The sequence below is a fragment of the Podarcis melisellensis genome, assembly GCF_964234715.1.
Source record: "Podarcis melisellensis genome assembly, chromosome: 11".
Classification (NCBI taxonomy): Eukaryota; Metazoa; Chordata; class Lepidosauria; order Squamata; family Lacertidae; genus Podarcis; species Podarcis melisellensis.
In genome coordinates, this window is record NC_138543.1 from 40,436,778 (window position 1) to 40,447,570 (window position 10,793).

Consider the following 10,793-nt stretch of genomic DNA (forward strand, 5'->3'; position numbering starts at 1 on the left):
GATATAAAGAAAGGAAATGATGTTTGCTTGCTGAGATAGAAATAAAACCTGACATGCTGGCTACTGAGTCACTGCAAATGAATGAAGATTATGTAATTTATTGTACAGTTCCCTGGTTTCTCTGCAAAGCTAACATGCCTAACCATAATGCAAATTCTCCTGATTAAATATTGGCTATGTGGCATAAAAGTATGCACTGGCAGTTTTGACAAGAAAACACTATTAGCTGAGAATATTGTGTAGGTGTGTTCAGAGGAAAGTCCCACTGAATTCAGTGGAATTTACTCCTAAGTAAATGTGCATAGTGGAATGTACTTTAATTCTAATTCATCCTATGTAGCCTCAAGAGCAGTGCTTTTTTTCCCCCCCCTTAAAAAAGCGTTTAGGGGTACTCTCATTTTCCTACTCATATTGAAATACTGCCCCTCAACAAGGCCAAACTTAGATTCACAAAATGTTTAGGGGTATGCGTACCCCCTGAAAAAAGCACTGCTCAAGAGCAAGAGATAAGGGGCAAAGATAAGGGGCATAGTTCCGAGAAAATTCTGCACCGAAAGGTACAGTGCAAGAATCCCTACATGCAAAAGAACAAAAGATTCCTTACATACAGATAGGAACCCTGTGCAACAGCATGCCTTATGAGTGCATAACAAAACAGATGGTAAAATGCAACCTAGTTTGGGCTACATAGAGCTGATGGGCGCTGCATAAGCCAGAATGTATCTGGTGACATATCCCAATGTTTAAAACACAAATTCTCAAAGGATTGTTTTGCTTCCCTTAAAAAAAAAAGCAACAATAACAGCCCTCAAGCTGGTCTCTGTCAAATAAGCAAGTCCTGAAAGGGCAGCTCTGTCGAAATTTCATATATTCAGCAGAAAACTCACAATAATAAAAGTATCCTGTGCAGTCTCCCATGGAAAAAGTTGCCCGGCCTGTGAATCAAGAACTGTGCAATCCCTGAGCTAGACTGGAAGAACAATCCAACTTTATGTTGCCGGGTGGAGAGGTGTTCCACTGGTGAAGCAACCACAAAGAGCCATCACTTTGCCATTTCACCATCGGCAGGAGAAGGAAGTAGGGAGGGAAACTCTTTCTGGTCTCACTGACTGTAAAGGGATGTTGGAGAATTAAGAGGCTGGCATAAAGAGTTGCATTGGTTCCTGGGCATGCCAAGGGAATGGGGCCTTAGATGCAGTGTATCCACACTTTACCTGCCCTAATAACTCCTCCCCACCCCCCTTACCAGGAGAACAATCCTGGTGAAATAACCATGTGACTAGAATTTTCCAGCGCTGTACTGCTGGCAGTGTCTCTGCCAGTCGAGTGGCACACCACATACTTAGGCCTCTCAGCTGGCATTATGGTAAATATATAGGATTTCATCCTAAGGACCAGGCCAAATGTGAGTCCATTCATATAGCTCACAATTATATGAGTGAGAGAGATGATAGATAGATGATAGATAGATAGATAGATAGATAGATAGATAGATAGATAGATGATAGATAGATAGATAGATGATAGATAGATAGATATAAATAGATAGATAGATAGATGATAGATGATAGATAGATCGATCGATCGATAGATAGATAGATAGATAGATAGATAGATAGATAGATAGATGATAGATAGATAGATAGATAGATGATAGATAGATAGATAGATAGATAGATAGATAGATAGATAGATAGATAGATGATAGATAGATAGATAGATGATAGATAGATAGATGATAGATAGATGATAGATAGATGATAGATAGATGATAGATAGATAGATAGATGATAGATGATAGATAGATAGATAGATAGATAGATAGATAGATGATAGATAGATAGATAGATAGATAGATAGATAGATAGATAGATGATAGATAGATAGATAGATAGATAGATGATAGATAGATAGATAGATAGATAGATAGATAGATAGATAGATAGATAGATGATAGATAGATAGACGATAGATAGATGATAGATAGATAGATGATAGATAGATAGATGATAGATAGATAGATAGATAGATAGATAGATAGATAGATAGATAGATGATAGATAGATAGATGATAGATGATAGATAGATAGATAGATGATAGATAGATAGATAGATAGATAGATAGATAGATAGATAGATGATAGATAGATGATAGATAGATAGATAGATAGATAGATAGATAGATAGATAGATAGATAGATGATAGATAGATATAGATGATAGATAGATAGATGATAGATAGATGATAGATAGATAGATAGATAGATAGATATAGATAGATAGATATAGATAGATTATAGATGATAGATAGATATAGATGATAGATGATAGATGATAGATAGATAAATAGATAGATAGATAGAGATATAGATAGATAGATGATAGATAGATAGATAGATAGATAGATAGATAGATAGATAGATAGATGATAGATAGATAGATAGATAGATGATAGATATAGATAGATAGATAGATGATAGATAGATAGATGATAGATAGATGATAGATAGATAGATGATATAGATAGATAGATAGATAGATAGATAGATAGATGATAGATAGATAGATAGATAGATAGATAGATAGATAGATGATAGATAGATAGATGATAGATAGATAGATAGATAGATAGATAGATAGATAGATAGATAGATAGATATAGATAATTTATTACGGTCAGAGACCAGCTTATAAAACACACTTGGGGGTACAATCCCAGAAGGAAAACAAACATTTAAAACAATTTACAACAATAAATTTAACATTTATAAATGTGATAAGCATATAGACACTTAAAATTTTAAGACAAGCTACCGCAGAGAGACCCAGAGTCACCCATGGAACCGAGTTTGGGGATTTTTTTAACCAACTAGTTTGGGTCGGGGGATGGACTGCGCCTACAGATCTGTACAGATCTGTCGTCTTATGATCTTTGCCTAACAGGAAAAGGTCAAATTTTTACTTGTCTGAGAAATCAGCGTGCCTCACCAAAAGGGGATCAATGGTCTCACTACAGTGGTACCTCGGGTTACATACGCTTCAGGTTACAGACTCTGCTAACCCAGAAATAATGCTTCAGGTTAAGAACTTTGCTTCAGGATGAGAACAGAAATCGTGCTCCAGCGGTACGGCGGCAGCAGGAGGCCCCATTAGCTAAAGTGGCACTTCAGGTTAAGAACAGTTTCAGGTTAAGTACAGACCTCTGGGATGAATTATGTACCTAACCCGAGGTACCACTATACGTGCCTCTTCATAAAAGGGACATCTAAAGAACAAGTGCTCTGGGCTTCCTATCTCCCCCAATGAACAGGCGCAAATGGGACTTCTTTGCAGGATCCTTCCAGGACCGGTGAGGGCAGAGCCACGCTTCTGAGTGGATTTTAAACTACCAGAGTTGGGGGTTTTTTTTAAAAAAAAAGTAGAACCATAGAATTTAGAGTTGGAAGGGATCAATCTTCTAATATCCCCAACTCAAAACTTAGTTTAAAATTATGACACCTTTAAAAAACACGAGCCCCACTTCAATATTTCCCGATTTAATATGCCTATAAAACCTTCTTTAATGTTAACTGTTATATAGCATGTCTTAATTCATCATTAAATCAATCCACTTGTTAATCCTAAATCCATATTGCTTTCCTCAATACTGAAACAATTCCACTTCCTTACATTCTGCCACCTCTTCCCTGTACTGCAGATGTGCAGAAACTTCCATCCTCCAGATGTTGCTGAATGACAACTCCCATCATCCCTGGCCATTGGCCAAAAAGTAGACATTTTCAGTCATTCCTTTTATAGCCTGGCCTTCAAAGAAGTCATGGACTGCACAAATGCATTGGTTTTTTTCTGTACTGGGGCAGGAGGGGGAATGATGTTTTTGCACAATGGTTGTCGAATGCAGCCAAGCGGAGAAACCCACAAGGCCAGCCGGGATGATCAGCGTACAAATTCAAGCCAGGAGGAGCTAGGTGAAGACGCAATGGAGAAAGATCGACGATGCTTTGAAATTCATTTGGTCACTGCTGCCAAGGTAGAGAACGCAAACTAATCTTCGCATGTGGAAGGGAGCATGTGTGCATCTCTGCACCAGCCCAGCCCCTGAGGGAAAGAGGCAACCCAAGATGTGCCGTGCCTCTGCAGCTACTGGCTCTGTTTACTTACCAAGTAAGATCAGGAGTCTGGGAGGAAGAGAGAAAGAAAGGCTTAATTGGATTGGTATGCTTTTTCCTGCACCACAGACAGGCCCATGTAGAGCTTGTCTGAGGCCCAGGGAAGGAGTCTTGTTAGACCATTAGGTCCTGTCGTGACTGACTCTGGGGTTGCGGCGCTCATCTCGCTTTATTGGCCGAGGGAGCCGGCGTTTGTCCGCAGACAGCTTCCAGGTCATTTGGCCAGCATGACTAAGCCGCTTCTGGCGAACCAGAGCAGTGCACGGAAACGCCGTTTACCTTCCCGCTAGAATAATACCTATATATCTACTTGTACTTTGACGTGCTTTAGAACTGCTAGGTTGGCAGGAGCAGCGACCGAGCAACGGGAGCTCACCCCGTCACAGGGATTCAAACCACCGACCTTCTGATCGGCAAGTCCTAGGCTCTGTGGTTTAACCCCCAGCACCAGAATAAAGTTATAAACTCCAACAAAAAAGCAGCAGGTCCCTGGCAGGGCTCCCTGGCCAGTTTAGCCCTCCAAGGCCTGGGGCAAGTGTAGCCAACTGCCTACCCCTCTCTGCAGGGGCCTAATCGCAGATCTGTTTTAGGAACCAGGGATCCACAACTTTCACTATCTTCCCTCTTCCACTCCAACTCCCAACTCCTCCTTGGTAAGCAGAAGCCATAGGGCAAGGGTTGGGGACTGTTTTCCCAGGGGCCACATTCCCTCATGAGCAACCTATCAGGGGCCACATGGGTAGGCGGAGCCAGAGGCAAAAGTGGGTGGAGCAATGACTTTCACATTAGGCCACATGCCAGCAATGCAAGAACCTCAGGTTTTTCCATGGACACACATCCCAATCCACATATTTTGCTTGCTTTTTCTTTTGTTTGGTGAAGGTTATTGCCTCTTTGGTGGGCGCTTAATTGCTTTTTCATCTATATTTTATTCATTTTGGAGGGGGGATTTAGAGGGGGATGCATCTCCCATTTTTCTTCTGTAAAATGGTCATTTTTGTGGAGCCCACAACTGTTTCTCAGGTTTTCCAGGCTGCAGAAGACACGAAACCAATGGCTAAGGTTGTTTCTGATGTTATGTATGGCTTGGGCTCATAGATGCTACTACATTATAAGCAAAGCTGGTCCCTTTCTGTGATTTGGCCTCTGGCCTGTATAGGCCATATTTCCACAGTGTTTCAGGTTCTGCTGGGCCTCAAGGCATCAGACAGAGTCTGGTTCCTAACATGACAATAATTAGGAACGTTGTGGAGTGGGAAAGGAATTACAAAGAAACATATTTGAGCTCAGATAGTTGTTACTCTCCAGTTCACTTTCAGATCTCTATTTAATCCCCCACTCCCAAATTACTAGCTTTATTGCGTTTCTATTTTTAATACTTCTCCTTCCTCCAAGGAAAGCGATACTATAATGATGACTAGAGAGACACTTATCCCAAGCCCTATATAGGAAGCCTTGATTATATTTACTTATCATATCTTGACTGGCTCCAGCTGCTCTTCCCACCTTTCCCATACATCCACCATCAATCAAGATTTCCTTACCGCCATTTGATGGTCCAAAGGAAATGACTTCATTACCCACCAGATGTGTGGGAAGGAAAACTCACACTGGACACTGTGAATGTGATCAGGCTGGTCCAGGAGGTAGGATGAGCCAAGACAGTCATCAGAAAATATGAAGAATTGCCTTGCTGGATCAAGCTAAAGGCCCATTTGGTCTGATGCTTGGTTTCATCAGTCAGCAAAACATCCCGAGGAAGTTCACAGGCAAAAATATGATTCATCTCCTCATCTGCACCGTTACTGGCAGTTCGGGATTTGTACTAGGTAGATGTTGGCAGCCACTCGATTCTTCAAGGTTGGAATACAACTTCCTTTTCCAGCATGTAATGTGATTATTCGTTTGACATTCAGGTTTGTTTTATTCACAATGACCTCATCTGTGAAGTCAACCACTACCAGACCACTGTAGCAATGGGATGATCACATCTCCATTAAATGTGCATTATTGTTCCATGTTATACACAGAAGCTTCCTCTAGATCGCTCCTTTATGCTATACACTTGGTGATGAACCCTAACTTAGCTCAGTGAAGCACAGCCACAAAAAGGTCAGGGGACAAGCAAAGCACTCTCTGGGAGTCGGCACACTTAGCCTGGTTCGCACAATTCACTAAGCTATGCATTCCAACTAAGGATGAGATGAGGGAGAAATTGAATTCCTTTTGCATTTATAGGTGAACATACCCAGTTTGCCCTTTCTGAAACTATATGTGTTCCAAAACACAGCCATCCTTTGAATTTTGCAATGCAGTTCTGCCGCCAAGTAGTGTGTACAAAAATGCATCTGCCAGGTCAAAGTATGCATTAAAATGCATATATTGGCGAAAATAACATACAAAAATGCATTATATTAGGGAAAATTACTTTGCAAAATCATATAAGGCAAAACTGCATACATGAATGTGTATATTTAGATAAATTCTCTCTAAAATGCTGATGAATTCTCATGAGAACTTTTTTTATTTAAAAAGATTACAAATTAATAGAAGCATTGCCACCCAACCCCACCCCACTCACCATTCCCCCCCCTCTTTCCCCCTTTTCTTCCTAACCTAGCATTGTATGTAACACAAATGTCTCACAATGAATGAAATTGATCTGTAGAAAACGCAACATGAAAAAAGAGACAATGCACGAATTTTTGTAAACTAAGAAATCTTTAATAAAGATTTTTTTTTTTTAAAGATTACAAATTGACATGGCAATGTGTGGAACTTAAGAATGGAAAAATGAGAAATTAAGAGAAACCAAAACTGACAGATTCACTCCTAGTTGCAACTGGGGGGTAGGAATTACATTGCAGTGTAATTGAGGAGCTCAAATGGATGTTCCGCTCCACGCCTTCTCAGAGAGCCTTAAAAAGAGCCTGAGCACCATATACATACATTGAAGCAGGAGGGAAAAATGAGTCTGAAAAATCCAGAGATATTTGTGAAATTCTCAATCTTCTACTTTATCACAGTAAAAAAAGGGGGGCCCTCTGAAAGTTCAAGGCACAGTCAATTCTAGAATCCAATAGCTTTTTTCATTCGAGTCCTCTAATATTCTTTAAGAATGACATGCTTTAAGACTCAAGGCTTTCAATGCATCTTGAAATCCTGTTATGTATCAGCCATGCATCCCCTTGAGAGGTAATGCAGCTGGATTAATATTGACTTTAAATCCTCCATTGTCCCATCTCGGGCAAAGATAATGTTTCTCAAAGAAGGTTGTGCTGGCCATGTTTCCTCTCCTGTACAAATAAGGGGAAGTAAATTAACAGGGATATTCCCAGCAGCACACATAATGATGGCACTTGCAAGAGGAACCTATGGGCAGACTAATAAAAAGTCACCCAGACAAGTAACAGAATCTCCTGACTTTTTCCCTTGTAGGTGAACCACACAGATGTAAATCCACGAACCGTGCAGCTTCTGGGAATCAAATCATATTCATGCGATGAACAACAGTTGGAAGAATACCAGTAGTTGCATTGTGCTTCGAGGGGCACTAAAAAAGTATAGAAACACGGGGGGGGGGGAGATTACATAATGAAACGTGTATACATTACATGATGAGACAGACATCCCCTTCTGCTTTGCAACATGTACTGTAATGCACACACATGCTTAATGAATTATCGAAATGCGGTAGAGAGAGCAAGGGAGCTTTGGAGCAAATCAGAAAAACCCAAGAGAGTGGGAGGCCTCCTAGGCTGGTGTACATTAGCCAGACACTTGCCATTTATTTATTTGTGTTTGAAGTCTCCACGTAATAGTATTCAACAGCTTGCACTAATGTCCGACAATGATGAATTAGCTGAAGGCATTGCCTCTGGAAAGCAAACTAATTCTCAGCCATGGGATATTGCAACCCAGCAAAGCCATCCATCTGCAGTTCTGAGAGCCAGACACCAAACAGACGTCTCTCTCCTGGCTGAACCTTTTATGTAAAGTCGGGATTTTTAAGGATGAAACATGTCCAAGAAGCAGGGCTGCATTAGGTTTGCAAAAGCAAAGACTGTGGGATGACATGCGTTAAGAGCACACAAATCCCACTAAGATGTTTTACTCCTATGGTAAACCAATACATGAATGGGGCAGTGTGGAGTCACCACATCCACACTGTGTGCACCAACAGCACAAACATCGGCAAGGATGCAGCTGTACACCTGGAGATTCCCTTCTTGAATACATTTGTGCTATAGACATGGGCACCAGTGGACAGAGATAGCTGGCGCATGTGATATTGTGGGTGGGTAGCTACTTGGGATAGCCCCAGTCACACACTGGTCTAATGAATGAATAAAACATCTGAATCGAACTATAGCTGACATTTACTGCAGCAATCTTTATATATATATATAAACAATTTCAATATAACAAATTATCAAAACAAATCATCTTCATTATTCCCCCCTTTTTTTCTCCCTCCCACCTCCCCAACAAACCCTCCCTCCCTTCCCCCCTCAAGACTTCCCTCGGCTCCTCTCTCTGATTTCTCAACTCATATTGTTCTCTGCCTACTGTGAAATTGTATAAATCCTTATATTATCTATCTACTATGTTAACATCAATAAATTTGTGTATGTTTATTCAAAACCTGCCAAGGAGTCCAATTCATTTTGTTGCCTTTTCAAGTAATTTGCAAAAAGTTCCCATTCTTCTTTGAAGTCACAGTTGTCATTATCTCGCAATTTGTATGTCAATATAGCCAGTTCTGCATAGTTCATCAATTTCTCTTGCCACTGTTTTTTTGTCAGGGTTTCCTCGTTCTTCCATCCTTGTGCTATCAAGACTCTTGCCGCTGTTGTAGCATACAAAAATAAGTTCTTTATTTTCCTGGGCAGGTCTTGTCCTACAATCACTAAGAAAAATGCTTCTGTTTATTGCAGCAATCATACAATCATAATCCCTCCTCCATAATGTCTAGGACAAAATATATGTGTGTCCTGACTCAGATCACTGCACTGAGAATTTCCCTGCCTTACCAACAGAGGTAGCGATGGGGGATCAGAACCAGGAAGTGCAGGAGGACTGCACTTTGGGTTTGACTTTCTAACACAAAAGGGGAAGTTTTGAAGAGTCCTTCCTCTCATAATGGTATCTGGCAATTTCATGTCTCTCCAAAGCTCCAATATGCTGTTGCCTTTCACATAATTTTTAGGGAACTTGACGATCTCATAGATGTTGCTGTATGATGTCATTGTTGAGAGGAAACACAGAGGAGGAAAGGGGTGCCTGTCCTTACTGCACAATGTTGGCAACTATCTGTATCATGCAACAGTGCCCTGATTATTTCATTGCCTGCCAGAATTGCATAGCGGGACTTTCACTCCAATATATTGCTAGTAACACATAGTTGGAGTATATGGGGTGTTAGGGGAGGTGGGGGGGCACATCATCCTCCTTCTGGGGTAGTTTGCCCACCTTTGGTCCCCACTCAGCTCTCGCTTGTGACTGCTAGAAACTGCCACCGTGTAACAGCAGCCATGTCAATTCAAGTCAATTTCAGCAATCCACAAGGATGAACCTTTGACATAGGAGCTGCCTTTTTGAGCCCCCAAATGCTGGAATGCAGACCATGAGGGTGCAAAATAGGCACAGCACAACTCTGCATATACGTGGGCATGATTTTGTATACTTTTAATTCCCACAGTGCCAATTTATGATATCTACCATCCTAGTTGTGCACTGTTAGAATAGACATGCCATTGTCAGAACAGGGCAGCTTCTGCCTCTGCAAAATCCTTCTCAATGTTTCATCTGCAAACTTCCTCAGAATGCCACACACACTTATGACCACACAAGCATACAGTCTCATTTTTAAAAAAAGAAGAAAGAAAGGAAATTGCCTCATGTACGCTGATCAGATGCCAGATCTCAAGTCTGCTAAGTAAAACTGTTATTGCAGTGATATTGTGTGGTCAATATGATACAAATCTGGGTCAAAAAATGTGGTCGTATTAACTAAACTATGATTTCAAGGAAGCAGTCTTGTACAGTAAATCACTGCAAAATGCACAGCTAGTGTATGGGCTGGGAACCCATAAAAAGAAAGCTGTCATTACTGCACTTTAAGTATACATTATCTGATCCACATAAATACTTTTGTGTTCTTTGAATTTCCCATGCACATCCTTTACTTGTCAGTGTGGGAGCATTACCTAATGGCATTGCTTAATCATATTTTGAGCAATAAGCAATCAATCTTTCACATAAAGAGATCATTTTGTCTCCCGATGTATGTCTCCAGAATAGGGAACCTGAGCTCTCCAGGTGTTTCACAACTCCAACTCCCATCAGTCCTAACAGCAGCACTCCTCTCCACAGGCAGAGGCACCAGCTTACAGGGGCAATGGGGGGGTGCAAAATCACACGCATGATGTCAGGATGGTGGGAGGAGCCGGGGAGGAGCTAAACAAAGTGGCCCTGCAGCTTCAATGGCCAGTGGCTCCTCCTCTGCCTCCTCCTGGTGTCGCCAACGGTGAGAGGCTGCTTCGACCCTCTCAAGGAGGAGGAGGAGGAGAAACAGCCAGCCATTGGAGCCACATTGTGGTCAGCTCCATGCTTCACCTCTGC